This window comes from Rhyacophila brunnea, unplaced genomic scaffold, assembly GCF_057557595.1.
Source record: "Rhyacophila brunnea isolate RB1 unplaced genomic scaffold, BYU_Rbru_1.0 scaffold_50, whole genome shotgun sequence".
Lineage (NCBI taxonomy): Eukaryota > Metazoa > Arthropoda > Insecta > Trichoptera > Rhyacophilidae > Rhyacophila > Rhyacophila brunnea.
The window spans coordinates 442,962-459,098 of NW_028233171.1; positions in this window are offsets into that span (position 1 = coordinate 442,962).

The following is a 16,137-nucleotide window of genomic DNA, read 5'->3' on the forward strand; positions in this document are numbered from 1 at the left end:
TTGTTCAACTAGATACGTAGAAAACTAGATAATAGATTTATTTTTATCATTAAAAACATTCGGCAGTAATAATCTATTTGTCTTTTAATCCAATTTTTATTTTTTCATCGTGCGTATTATGTGCAAAACATCAAGATTAGATGTTTTTACTGCTATATTTACATACCCTTTTCCTTTCATAGTTAATTTTATTTTGACAACGCGAATATTTTGGTTTACGCATGATATTAAAATATATTTATATTATAAAAAATCATTTTTATTAGATTAGATTCTAAAGGGTGCAAATTTTACATGCAACTTAGAATAAAAATATTTATTTTGAAATATATAAGTACTTTTGATGTATCTTTATCATTAAAAGATTTTTTATATCATACCTTAAGGACTTTAAATATATGATATCATCTAGCCAAGGATTAAAAATGTTTTATTGTTGTTTGCATTGCTATGAAATTGTTCTATGTATTTCAGAATGTTTTTACTTTTGTGTAAGATCACATATTTTACAAAAAAAAAAGATTATAAAGTTAAGCATAAATTATATGTTAAACAAAAATCAATTATATTGAGCATAAATAATAAACATTTCTTAGTTTTAAAATATATTATTAACAATGTTCTGAATAAAAAAATATATTGACATAATGTTATTCGTTTATAAAGGATTAATTAGTATAAAAATGCATATAAAAATAACTAAAATAAAAAAAATCCAATTAACAGCTAGCTTTTATTCTTGAATCAACTTTGAATCTTTTTCACGGATTGAATATTACTTTTTATAAATACGAAGAAAGAGATAATACGGACTGCTGTTGTTAGCGCACAGAGTAAAAATAAAAAGGTTCCAATAATTTTGCTTTTATAGCTCCCTTTGATTATAGGGCTTATTTTCTCTCTATATTTACAGAATAATAATATAACTATCATTGAGAGTAGTTGAGCGATCGCAAAATCATCATAATATTTTTGATTATTGTAGACTTGAAAAAAGAAAATAACGAAATCAAAAATACAAAGAGATAACGCTATTGAATAAATCAGAATAATTGAAAAGACAACGATAGATGGATCTAATGGTACATCCAACTCCCTACAAAGCCATTTAAAATAATTATAAACCCCAAATAACAAATTTCTAAAAAAAGTCCTTGCGGATAAACGAGACTCAGATGGCTCAGGTGTTTGGATTTCTGTTTTACGATTAATAAATGGTAAATTTTTTTTGAGTCTATTAAACCACATATGATTGTTATGCGTACTTGAAACATTATCAATCTCTTCGAAGTTCTGCTGTCGCGTATTTACAGTATTGATTGAAATATTAACAGATTTATCACTATTTAAAGATGTTGCATAATTTTCATGGATGTACTTTTCAGTTGATAAAAAATGCATTTTTCTCACAGAAATTCTGGTAAAATATATAATTATTTTTAGTTTTCTTTATTATTGTGTTTCTAATCTATGAGCTGATAATTTCAGGGGATCGATATTTAATTGAATGGAAAAAGAAGAAATTTTTAATGTGATTTATTTGATCTTATCTTGCTCATGACCACAGATATTTGTAATTTAGTAAATTTTTAGCGTACATATATTTTTAAAAGGGATTCATGGCTTTGATCTATTATACCAAAAACTTCTATAAACTACGGTGTTTTATTAAATTGACCAGCACGAAATAGAAAAACCCAACATAAGAGTAAAAGTAGAACAAAAAAATTAGAAGAAATATAATTTATATACTCGATATGTTGAAGCTTGTACTTTTACTGAATAATAATTGTGAAAACGAATTTAGAAATAGCAAACGAAGTCACAATATTTTTTTTTGTTTTTCTTGGGGCATAACTAGAATACGAGCTCAACTTTCTGTATGATAATTGAGTATTATTTATAGTATTCTAAAAACTTAATTCTTTAATAGATTTCATACATATATTATAAATTTGTATAGAAAAACATTTCATAAATGTGATTGTGATTGTATTTCTTAGAAATGCTGGATAAAAAGCAGATTACATTTACATTTATAAAATATGAAGCAGGTATGTATTTTAATTAATTAAAAGTTGGGTTAAATATAAAATAGGCGCATTATTTACAAACAGATAAATTTACCTGTGTTATATACAGATAATATTTATTGGACGTAAAAAGAAAAATGATCAAGCCCTACATAAGACAATGTAGGCGTAAGAAGATATGTATTTATAAAATATACATGATATTGCTCATGTTTTAATGAATAAAAAATAAGAGCAGATTAAAATAAAAACTATAGATTTCAGCTATAAGTGCATAAAAATCATGCGATTTTTATTTATCAGATTACTATACAGATTTGGCGTATAAAATGGTTATTTCATTTTATTACTAATGTAAGGAAAGTATATAAAAATCGCAATTGTGTCGGGCTAGTTACACATATGATTTATAGTCTCATAAAAATAAACACACTTTTATTTGATTAAAAATAAAATACCAATATAATAATTGCCAATGATACCATTTCATTCTTTTTTAGATTTATCTAAATTTTTTTTATAAAGTTTAATGCAAATAAATATGTTTCAAACCCGTAATAAGTATAAAAAATACTTTAAAATAAATTTAAAATAGCAAGAATATAAATTAAATATAATCATTATTTTCCGATTGATGTTCTTAGATCAATTTTATGCAGAATGTTGGCTAAAATAAGTTGATAAAAGTAGTGATTTTATAGAATTAAAATTTAAGTTCTAAGAAAAAACAAATATTACTATCTAATGGATTCGAGAAGAACCACGGGCTTAACTATTAGATAGTACAATTTTATAGACGTAAAATTATCCATTAGACGTGTGAATAGGCTTATAGAAGCCAAATGGTGACATGTACATAATTCGAAGAATAGATGATGAAATTTTTTCAAAATGATCAAAAGTGAAATATTATCTGGATCAAGAAATAAAAATATATCTTTGACACTTTTTGATACCATATAAATTTAAACATAAAAACATTCCCAGTTGATAATTTCATTAAATAAGTTACTTTATATTAGTGTTGATTGTCCAAAAAATTGTATATCGTTTCTCTAAAAACCATATAACAAATACAAGTTCTTAAAATTATATTCCATTAATCTATAAGATAATAATTTATCTATTGAGTCAATTGATAAAAATACTTTGGTATATCTATATAGCACAAAAGACACAGATAAAGAAAAAAAAATACACCAGTTGAAAATGTTACAAAATATTTAGCGTGTGTTGACAATTTATTATATCGATAAGCAGTGATATTAGCAATGATTTACGAAATCATAAAACAAATTTTAACCATTTAATCCAGCGTAAATATAAAAAGAAGGAACGTAATAAGAAATCGAAATATAAATTTTTTTTTAAAGATATCAATAAAACTTTACTTATTGTGACATTAAAAGTTATATAAAATAAAAATTTAATTTTAATCAAGTATTATAGATTATTTTGTATAGTGAATTGATTTTATAGTATAAATCGATCCCTTGCCGTATGTAAATGTTAAAAAAATACTGAAAAGTATATTTTAACGCTAAAAAGGCATTCTTCACACTATAGTATGATTAAAATTAGAATTAAACATAAAATGTAATATAAAAATTACTTATGTTATAAATAAACAAGCGTACATAATAAAATAACCAAAATAAACGATATACTGCGTATATCATACCAGTAACGCAATGTTTGATTACGTTCCAGCAACTTAAACAAGAAAATTGCTATAAAAAACATATAAATGGAAGATATATTTCTATTTTGCAGATCATATAAGGCATTTCTTTTCAATATCAACTCTCTGAAGATGCCCGTAAAACTAATTTTGACAGCTTAAAAGCAATATTTAATGAATATTGCATGAATGCCATATAAAATAGGTAAAAAGATGTAGAAACTTTGACTTATGTGGGAAATTTCAGCTTCCAAAACAAGAAAATCTGAAAACATATGGTTTTTAAATAATTATCAAAAGCCGTTTAAGAATAAAAGCACAAGGAAATTTGATAGTGTCTTTTCATAATAATATATGTTTATAACATGAAATATACGATAATATATAGATAATCATGTATAATATGAATCTTTCCCATCAATATATTAGCTAATTCTTAAAAAGAAAGAAAAATATACCAGAATATTTATATATTTTAATCTCAAAATAGATAAAAATGTGAAACAGATAATTTATACAGCAAAAAATAAAATTTTGAATTAAGAGACAAAATATAGTTTGGGTAATATAAGTGTTTTGAATGCCGATCATGCTCTGAACCATACTAATCAATGATAAAAGAAACTAGCAACGAATAGAAATATAATAATTATATATATGTTTCAGAATTACATATATGATATGAAATTAAAAATCATTTTCTTGTCTAGATTTATATTTTATTTTTAGTCAGATTATATAATTCAAAAGATCAAAAACACATATAAATAATGAAAAAAACTGTTTAAAAATATAATATAATATTTGCTGCATATGAAACAGGTATTTGAAAAATAATGACATTTTTTTAGTACATTATACGATCTATCAAAATTATGCGCTATACTTTTTACAGCCATAAACAATTTAATATATTCGGATTGGATATTTTGATTTGATTTGACGTTTTACAACTCGTTATAAGACATTTTGAAAAAGTTGTATTCTCCAGATATTATTTTAAAGAAAAAATTATTCGTGATAAATTTTAGCCTTTATTAATTATACTGCTTTCTAATATTATAATTTAGTATGAATATATCATCCCATTTAAAACGAACTTTTTTGTAAAATATAGAATTAGCAAAAATCACCATTAATAATACACACATGATTTAATTTAGAACCTCATTGGGATATAAAACGTAGTCAAGGCATAGATGCAAACTACTGATTTGAGAAAGACTCTTGAACTGATATGTCTTAAGAGTTAAATGGATATCGATGATATAATAGCCGGGGATATAGTATCTAAAAGCTGTGATCAAATTTGCTGCAAAGATTGTATCACATAATATGCCAGAGAAAACATAAAAGTCAAATCAAAAATTAACCCATGAATATAATAATAAGCTACACACATTTTATTGTATACAAGTAAATTTAAAACAATAAACAGATCATTTTGCATTCATGATATTTTATTTCTTGACTTAAGTGATCATAGCATTTATTATTTTGATCATTCAGCTATTTAAAGAACAAAAAATAAAATTCTATTATACTTAATTTACTAACATGTATAAAGTTATAAATTTTACCTTTCTTCTGACATATTTATCATGATTTTATATGTTTATTTTATTTTAACAAATAATTACCATATGTAATAACTTGGGACGGGGTGGCCACAAAATATCATAAAAAATATGTTAAGGAGTTAAAATTCCGGACGAAGTAGAAGCATACATGGAAGCTCTCACACTCAGCAAGACACTTGAACTCATCTCATTTGAGAGAAAAAGAGCATTTGATGAAGATAGATCAATGGAATGTGTCAGAAGATGCATCAAAGAGTTGTGCAATATTCCAACACGCTGACCACGTCTAAATAGATAAAATCATAAATCGAAAATTTACCCATAAATAAAAATCTACTATTAAAAAATAATTAAATTGATTTTTCATCGCATGGGTTATGTAAAGTTCATTAAATTATAACAAATTTATCTTATTTTATTTAAATACGATATAATTCATAAGAAATCAGAAATATCTTTATGTTAACTGCAACAAAAGATATCTTTTTTCTTATGTAGGTATCGGATATATTTTCGTATAGGCATAATTTTACAGTATGGCTAATGTTCGAAAAAATTCGACGATATTTTCGAAAAATTTTATAAATGATCTTATTGATATAATATTCATTTAATAAGTTATAACATACGCGTTTAACAATTAGAAAGAATATGTAATGTATGAGTACAAAGCCTTTGTACTTCGTTTTATATATTTAAAAGCCTTAAATGTTTCTTACTTACATAAAAACCTTTACTTATTATATGCATGTGTTTCATTATAAAAAAATAAGTTATATACCCCATAAATTCTACGACGAGATGATTTTCAAAAAAAAATAACAAAATTTTGTAATTTAGTTATACAAAAGATCAATATTCGAAGGTTTTGAAAACTAAGTAACGCTCATGTATGACTAATTTATTGTGAAATAGGCAGAAAAATTATAAACTAGAACTATATGCTGTTTCACAGTATGAATTTTTTTCAATAAACTTATTGATGTCACATGTTTTTTAAAAACATATCGTATCTTACAAGCAAATTAATAAATTATAAAAAACAGCTTTACACGTATTTGTGTATTTTGAATATCTTTAACACTAAAAAATATTAAAAATCAAACTATCTAACCTAAAAAACAACACAATGTTTATGCGTTCAAAAAAAAATTTCACTTCTGGGTTTTTAAAATAAAAATTTGTTTATTATATTTTTTGAAAACACAGTCAAATTCTTTTCTATGTGGCTTATATAATGAAAAGTCATTTGCCTACCCTTATCTATAGAATTTACAGAAAGGTACAAAAGGTTTTTGCCGTATCCATCAGCATGTTTTCTTTGCTATAATATAAATAATAATTTATAAAATATTTGCGTTTGCAAAATTCACATTTAACATTTAAAAATATATTTTTTTCATTATCTATAGCGCATAAATAATTTAGTCCGATTTCATAAATTTCTATGCATTGGTATTTATGAAAGTACAAAAATACAAGCATAAGAAATATTTATTATGCATCTTGTTTTTTTATGCATCATATATAATATTATGATTTTACATCCTGTTTTTATAGATACAATTTTTTTTACATAGTATAATTATGCCATTATAAACCTCTTTTTACATAAAAAAATTGTTTCTGAGCTAATATAGACTTAATACTTTTTTATATTTGCATAGTTATTGGTTTAGGCGTAGATAATTTTACTGTTCTTATAATTTTCTTTTTACGTTTACATTTTATATGTTCAATGTCATAATCATTCTTTATAAACGCAGAAAATTCAACCAATTATGATTTTTGCAACATTTAATTTGGAATATTAAATGTTACATATAATTTTTTTAATCTTGCTAAATTACATTTAATTAGTTTATAGTTGATTGAATTTTATTTTGTTGTTCTGTGTATCTTTTTAACAAAAAAAGGATATGTATTGAATTAGAACGATTTAAGCAATTTATTGCGACCATTATGTGTGGGTTCAAAATAAATAAATATTTAACCAATTTGAAATAGCAGCCCGTATATTATCTCTGCAAGTAATCGAAGTTAATTAATACCTAATTATAGTAATCATAAATTAAATATGTGGTTATTGAGACTTTAAGTCGCCAATCCAAACTATTAAAACAGTTTCTTATGTATATCCATGTCTAAGATTTAATTAATTTTAAATATTATGTATGGTTTATAATCTATTCTATACATGAAAATGTCATCATTTATTTTCTTTTTTTATAGATTACTAACAAAACATTCACATGCATTTTATGTTCGGAATATAAATTTATATAATTGAGGGATATCTAAGACACGAGATTTCGTAATCAATTACGATATTTATTGTGGAATTAAAGTGTATTTTGATTTTATACATATCTGCGCTTATTCATTTCTAGGCCTAACCATATTTTATTTTCCTATGTGATGGCGCATAATACAAAATTACGATAATATAATCATTTAAAATTTGATTTCTACTTTAAAAGATATTATTTTTCAAAAATTGATTTTATTAATGAAAAATTTAATTAATTTTTTATCCTAATTTCGGATACCAAATACTAAAATAAGTAGATGAAACACGTCTAAATTTAATGGTTTACAAGATATGAATAAAATCCTCACATAAATTCGATGTACGAATCTTAAAGATAGTAAGTAAATCTTATATCAATTGTCTTATAAAAAACCTTTGTCACAAAAAATACAGCTTACAGATATTTTATGTGCCGAACGCCGTATTTCTATTGTATTTTAGTTAGCGGTTAAATTTAACTTAATAAGACGGTAATACATCCATTGTATTTTATGGAATGAAATTGTTCAGAGTATGACACAAAAATTATTAAAGATTTTTTTGAAAATCATATTATATTGTCCATTTATTATCCTATCATTTTTAAAAATTTTCCATAAGTGATTTTGAATTTACAAATAAAAATAAATTCTTTAATATCACAATATTATTACACTTTTTTTGTCTTAAATACCTTTAAATTATGTTCTTGGTGTACAAAAAAATATTAAAAGAAAAATTTATACTATGATTATCACTGTTTATTATATTTTGCAACACAAAAAAATTTCTTGTGTTATGAAATAATTGCATTTGTTAATCTATAAAAAAAAATTAACTATATATTTTATACTTCTCTGTATGTAGTATACTGTTAGATTCATTTCATTTATTTATGTGTTAAGTTTCCTTATATCAATCATACCTGTTTAGACATGGTCAGATCATTTGGAATATTGCACAACTCCTTGATGCATCTTTTAACACCACCTTGATCTATATTCATCGACTACTCTAATTTTCTCAATGTATTGAGTTCAAGTTTCTTGTGAAATTATAATATATAGAAAGTTTGAAAGTAAAAATGATTGATGCAAAAATGATCACCAATATTTTTGACAAAATGTGGTTTAAAATATCGCATATTTTTTTAGAATTGGAGATATCACAAGATGTTTCTAAATGCCCTTAAATGATAAAATTATATATGGTTTGAATTTACAACATATGTGCGTTGATTTTTTTATTGTAAAATTAAAATAATATACAATGTAAGAAATCAAATATTTTTTTCAAAAGAAATCGGAAGTGTAATATGCAAAAATAAAACACAAATCAAATATTTTAATATGCAGAAATCTATTTTTTTTAAAAAATATCAACTTCATTCTTTTCTATAAATACTAAACGCGTAATATATAACTATATATATTTTAGCTAAATTTTTTGACATTTTTCATGTTTCCAGACAGGGAAAAATCAATAGAAAAAATGAATAGTTAAATATAGAGACAACCTATAATATAAACCATACAGCACGGATTTACTATTTTCAACGGTCGTGTGGTATAGATAGTAGATTCAGAACACAAAAAAAACAATTTATTTCGAATCGTTCATACGCAAAGAAATTACTACAATAACAATGTGTAATAAATGCCACCAGTTACAACGGATACAAAATGAAAAGTCGCCCAGTTTCACAGTAAAATAAATTTAGTGGATATATACATAAACTTGAAATTACCACCCAAACGACCTGGCATGATTCCAGAATTCAAGGAATATTAAGCAAGTTTAATTTTGCTATGACGTGGATATTTTATCGGAAAAGTTACGCGATTAACAAGAAAATTAAAAAGTATATCTCTAAGCATAAAAAACTTACCAATAAACATTGAACACTACAAAATAATCACTTCCTCATTTGGAATGTTGCTATCTAAAATTTTAATTATTTATACCAAAATTACGGACATATAAATTTAGATCAAACCAAATAATGCTTATATATGTGTTTCTTAGATTTATAAATTTAAATATTGTGATTGCATCACTGGCAGCTAGCACATCTAAAGAGGTGAATACATTTCATCTAGCTTTTTTCGATGAGCAACCATTTACTTTTACTTCCACTCTGTGTCATAAAATATTAGTATATCAGATTTTTGTGTTCAACTCTACATACTTCGATTTTCTAGGCACATGGAATACATTAAATGAAGAGGAACAGCGTAAAGCATTTATAAAAAAAATTCAAGAAGATTTAGTTTACATTATTTGGAAATTGTTTGATATTAAAGATTTTACTTCCTCAGAAATAGATACGAGCAAAGAGTCCGACGAAATACAAAATTTATTTAAAGAAAATATGCAATTACATTTAAATGAATTATTTAAAATAGTTTATGATATATATGAGTCTATAAAAAAATTAAATCTGTTCATAGATGTAAAAAAATCTAAAACAGGAACTGGTTTTCTTTTTTTGATAGGCTCAAAAGACTTTCAAGAGATGTGCGTTAAAAATTTTTTCCATATGCATATTATTTTTGTTAAAATCTTTATAAAGGTGGTTAATGAAGATAAAAATCGAATGCTGATGCGCCAAAGATTCATATTAAGACAAAATGAACTTTTTTTGGATATTTTTCTTCAAGATAAAGAGATATTTTATTATGATTTCGCTCATAAAAAACATGAGTGTAATGAAGAAGTCCAAGAAGCGTATGCATTATGTGATTTTTTTAACTATCTCGGCCAAGAAATCAATCAAGAAATTAACAAAACGATAAAAATATATTTATATCTAAATATGCACGATTTTGTAGGATATCTTAAAAATTATATTAATATTCAAAACGAAAATAAATCTCTAGAACTGACAAGACTTTTCCAGATATATAGGAAAATTAACATGGATAAAAATCAAGTTGTAGAAAATTATAATATTCTTCCGGAATTACTAGATATAAAAAATGCCATTATATATTGGAAGAAAAAATTTGAAAACGTAGTTTTTGACGTATCTTTTACATGTGCATCGATGTTTAATAACAATACTAGTGATAAAAATGAACATAATGATTATAGAATAGATGATATAAATATATGGGCGTATGAATATATTTTGATTGCACAGCTAAAGCATCTTATATCAACAATGGATTTAGAATTCCCTTTATAATATGAATAAACCAAGATTTTTATTCATATTATATGTTTTTATGTGGATCATTTCGCTTGTATCTTTTTTTTCAAAAAGTCAATTAAATATATATACACTAATTAGTCTAATATACAACTCGGTCAAATCAGATTTGCTGAATTTTTATAAAATTCTCATAGGATCTAACTTATTCTAAAGGATATATAATGGTTTTTATGGTCTAATAAAAAACCGATATATTTTAATTAGCAATTTAATTTGTCAACATAAGGATGCTTTAAATTACAGAATTCCCATTTTAGATAGATTTATGCATAAAAATCTGTTTTATAAGTTTATTATACGTTCACAGTAATATCCATTATGAATATTGCGCGCCATATTTCAGAAAATATACTAAAATAAAATATTTAGATTGTATATGAAATTTTTGGATCAAGTTTATAAAAATCGGAAGATATGCGAAGAAAAAAAAAATTATGTTCGAATTCAGATTAATAAATATCCACATAACCGTTTATTTATGTAAATATAACGTTATAAAAATGAATATTAATGCTATTCTATGTAATATTAAAAACTAACTAATTTAATGGTTGCGTGCTTCTTATTTTTTTTACTCTTGTCAAGAAACAAAAAATGCCAAACTTATGACAAAATTTTAATGCTGAAAGAGCAAAAATAAAAATAGAGAATTCCTGCTTTTTACGTTACATGTAGTGATTACAAGTTTTTAACAGGTATAATTCCTGGTATTTCACGTGGCTACCTATACCAAAAGCTCTTGTTCACAATATTATACCCAAAAATTTATATTATATTGCATATAGTGCATTATACTAGCCCCCTTTGGTTTAAATCTTTTGCATTTAATAATATTAATATAAAAGAATTTAATATATTTTTGTATTTAAAGCATCAAATTCCTTCTAAAGTTTTTACTGTTATTTAATACTGCGTTCATAGCATATTAAGAAAATAAAACAAAGTTTTTGACGAGAGCTTTGTTTGAAAAGCTTTCTTTTTGAAATTGAAATTATTTTCAACACATACGCAGTACAAACCTCATAAATGTTGATTAAATGTCAATTAAAACTTCTGATAATGCGCTCTGATTCTCTAAAAAATTATTCCACTTGCAAATATTTTGCAGGTGTGCTATTAAAGAAAACAAATAGAATCCTATTTTTACATTTAAAAAAAAGTATTTGTATATTGCTCTTACATTGCACTAGAAAAACATGAGTAAGTTTATCTAATATATTTGTTAAAGATATATATGAAAAAAGTGTTAATAAATCTTATTTGATTTTCATCAATGTAAATAATAGATACATGAATATCATATGTTCCATATTAATTCGAGCTTATAAATATATAAATGGTTTTATATTCTATCCAAAGTTCTGACACTTTAAGTATGAATTTTTCGTATACGAGAGCTATTCCATTATATGGCATCATTAGTTAGAATATCATATGCTTGCGATATAAATAAAAAGTGAAGGTAGAAAATTTTGTAGAATAAATCACCATTTTATAATTACTGTGATAATATAAGGAACAAGAAGTACATGCTTCTAAATATGAAATAATTTAAATAAATGTCAGTAAATTTTATTGGATTTTTAGATTTAATCGAAAACCAGTTATTATGTCTATGGTATATGGTATGTTTGAAAGCATTAGATATAGTCTCTGAGGTATCTGTTTTTAAGAACGGATATATTTAACAAGGATAGATGATATAATGGCGAAGTTAATAAGGTGCTGCAGATGAGTTATGATACTTAAAAAGGCAATAAAGAAGTTCGAAAAGTATAAACACAGAAACCTTATAGTATAAGCTACGATTTAAAGATACAAAAACCAAGATTCGTACTTAAAAAACCATAGGAACATATTCAGGGAATGAGGTGCAACTATATTGCAAGGAAAGAAAAAAGAAAAATAAATATGTAACTTTTAATTGATAAACTTAATTGTTACTTTATAGCTACCTTAGTAGGTTTATCATATTTATATTTTTATGTACAAAGAAGGAACAAGTTAATAATTTTAGTGAAAAATTTTATTACCGCAGCCAGACAATCGAAAATTATTGATGTTTTTTGCATTTTACACAGCTTCTACTAATAGTTTTAGTATTTACATTTATTTATAGGGCAAGTTTTTTTTTCTATTTTATCAATTTATACGTGATCAGCATATCGGGAATATTGCTCAACTCCTTGATGCATCTTTTGACACATTTCTCCGATCTATCTTCATCAACTAACTTCTTCTCATAAATGAGATGTGTTTAAGTGTCTTGCGACTGTTTTGATATATTAAGTTTCAGCAAAATTATAACGTCAAATGATTTTAGATGCATACACATGTTGCAAAATTAGATTAGTTATCTAGAAAAAAAAACCATAAACATGTATATTATCCTTACGAGCGTAAAAAAGAGTGTTTTATGATATAAATAGCATTCGGTTTATGTTTTTAAACCTTCATGAATATGCTCATCACGTATTGTATATACGATTCTAGGATTATATCTGATTTTCTCATAACGATGGTTTATTAGATCTATAAATTAATAAATTTTGTGATCATAAGAAAGTAAAATCATATATCTATAAAATTAGATTGAACCGTAATTAATTTAAAATCGTGAAATATTATGTTTTCAATAAAGTGATTTACTTAACCTACGACATAGATAATCTTGATATGCTGTAAGGCTTTTTATTAGGATATGGTCCGCAAATTAAGAAACACACACAATTATACAGTATTACTACGTAAATTACAAAATCTGTGCCCAAGATAATCTTTTAAGTACATAACTGTGCATATTATAGTTTGCAAACGATAATTTATTTAGATAAGTGATAATTAAGTATCAAAAGACTATATAGCATTTATGTGTATAGACGTATTATATAGATATTCTAAAGGTATTTATGCATTATCATTTGATTTTCGCTTTCAGAATTTTTTTTTATGCATCCAAATTGTAAAATTATTTTATTAGCGTAGCATGAATTTTTTTAAAAACATTAATAATATCAACAATTTCTTTTTGTCTTGCATATTACTTTATATAAAATTTATAATAGATCTTAATTTATTAGTAAAAATCATTTATAATTAAATTCATCGTATATATCGGTATAAATTCATAAAAATTCGCGATCTTTATAGGTCATATCATAATGCAAAGGTTAAACTTTAAATATCACTTTCCTATAATCCAAAATTTTCTCAATAAACAGATTTGTTTTTAGAAAATCCAATATAACCAAGCAAAAAATATGTGGCATTAATAGGTCATTATCTACAAATTAACATTTGTGGTATTCAAAAAACAGATGCACATATGATGATTTAAAAAAATTAAAAATGTTAAAATTTCAAAGTATATAATTATGTATTTCAGCATTAAATTAAATAATTTTATTCTTAGATCTTTTATTTTGTATCATTGTTTTTTGTGTGCTTACTGATAATAATATAATGTTTAAGATCTTCTTAAAGTAATCTGTCATAAAAAGATTTCTATTTTCGTTTATTGTATAATGAAGGTTTAATTTTAGTAATTTTTAATTGGAAAAACATAAAATTTTCGTATTTTTTTTTCAACCATCAGCAAAAGATACCAAAGATATAATTACTGATTATATTACGTATCGAAATCAGTAAAAAAAGGTTATTATCGAGTCTAAAATAGGTTCAAATTTTATATTTTATCATTGACATTTAAAAAGAAATATCAAGGCAAAAATTAAAAAGATACTAGTTTTAGAAAAACTATTAACGATATTGAGGACACCGATCGGGTTCGTTAGACAAAAATACCCCATTGTACCAATATAGTTTGTGTACTTGCACTTAAGTTCCAGAATCGGTTCAATTATTTTCAGCGCTAGAATCAAGTACTTGATTAAGATTAAAGCTATCTTTTACACAGGGTAAGTCTAAAGGTGTTTGCTTTTTTTTTGCAGCTAAGCAGAATTTATTATAGATTTTATATATTAATCATTTTTCTTCTTATGGATTTTAACACTCGATAATAAAATACTAAAATATAAAGACGAGTATTTGAACCACTAAACCATAGCCACTCTTACTAAGTGGCATCACAACGAGTCCAGAAGAAAACCAAAATAATATATTAAAATATAGTATTAAATAAATTTAAAAGCTTAGAATAAATTCTAGGAAATTCTTTTTTGTAGAACAAATAAAAATATTTATTTTTTTTGAATTTTCAGTGTAAAAGGAATCTATTAGCCCGATTTAAATGTTATATAAATCATATTATTTTTATGATTTTTAAATCTCTATATAATCGAATTATCTCCGTTATATTTACTGCAATCTTAAGATCTATATTCATAATAAACTAAAAATATCAAATAATAAATAAAGTTTTCTTCTTATTTTTCATCTTCGCTACAAAGACCTATTATGAAATTACAGCGAAGAATACTAACAACTCTTTATTAATTTTCTTAGAAAACATTGAATATTATTTTGTGTTTTATTTAATCTTACCAAAACCTTTTATCTCTGCATATGAATTAATTTATCTACATCATTTATAATAATCAGTTTGTCACATTCATTTTTCGTAGGAATATTTACTTTTTATTGCTTATAATATATGGTATTTAGAAAATATAAATAATTTTATTTCAAAAATAAAAATTGACAATGATCATGGCTTCAATTTCCTTATAATTTGAAAATTTTTTATTAAATAAAAATATAATTAATATTCATAAAAAGTCATGTAAATATCTCTAGATATACAGTAAGGATAAAATTTGTGATTAGAGCTATATATTGAATGGGGAAAATTTATAAGCAAATGAACTAAAACTTGTTCGAAAGTAAAATACCAAATTTTTATATTCCATGAAATATATTTAGATGCATTTAGATTTGTAAAAAGTTTGACAAACCTGTATCTTTATATAAAAAACACTAAACTGCACCTTAGAAGATAATTGATAATGCTAAAACTAGTAAATAGCGCTATATATTAAACAATATACTATATGCTTGCAGGAATTATACTTTATTTAAGTATAAAAAAATCAAAGTTTAACAATATACCATGGATTTTGTTTTTTTTATTGCTTCAATGTAAGCAAGAAAATATTTAAAAATAATTAAGATAATTGTTTACGTTTAATTTACGAATGTTCAAAGTCCTTATAATATATGTAAAGTATAAAAAAAATATTATACTGCTCTAAAAGATATTTAATATTATGAATGATTGTATTATACAACGAAAATATAATCAACTTTGTCAGAATTATGTTTCAATACATCTTTGTACAATATGATATATTTTAAAAAGCTGTACCGCTACTCATTTTTAT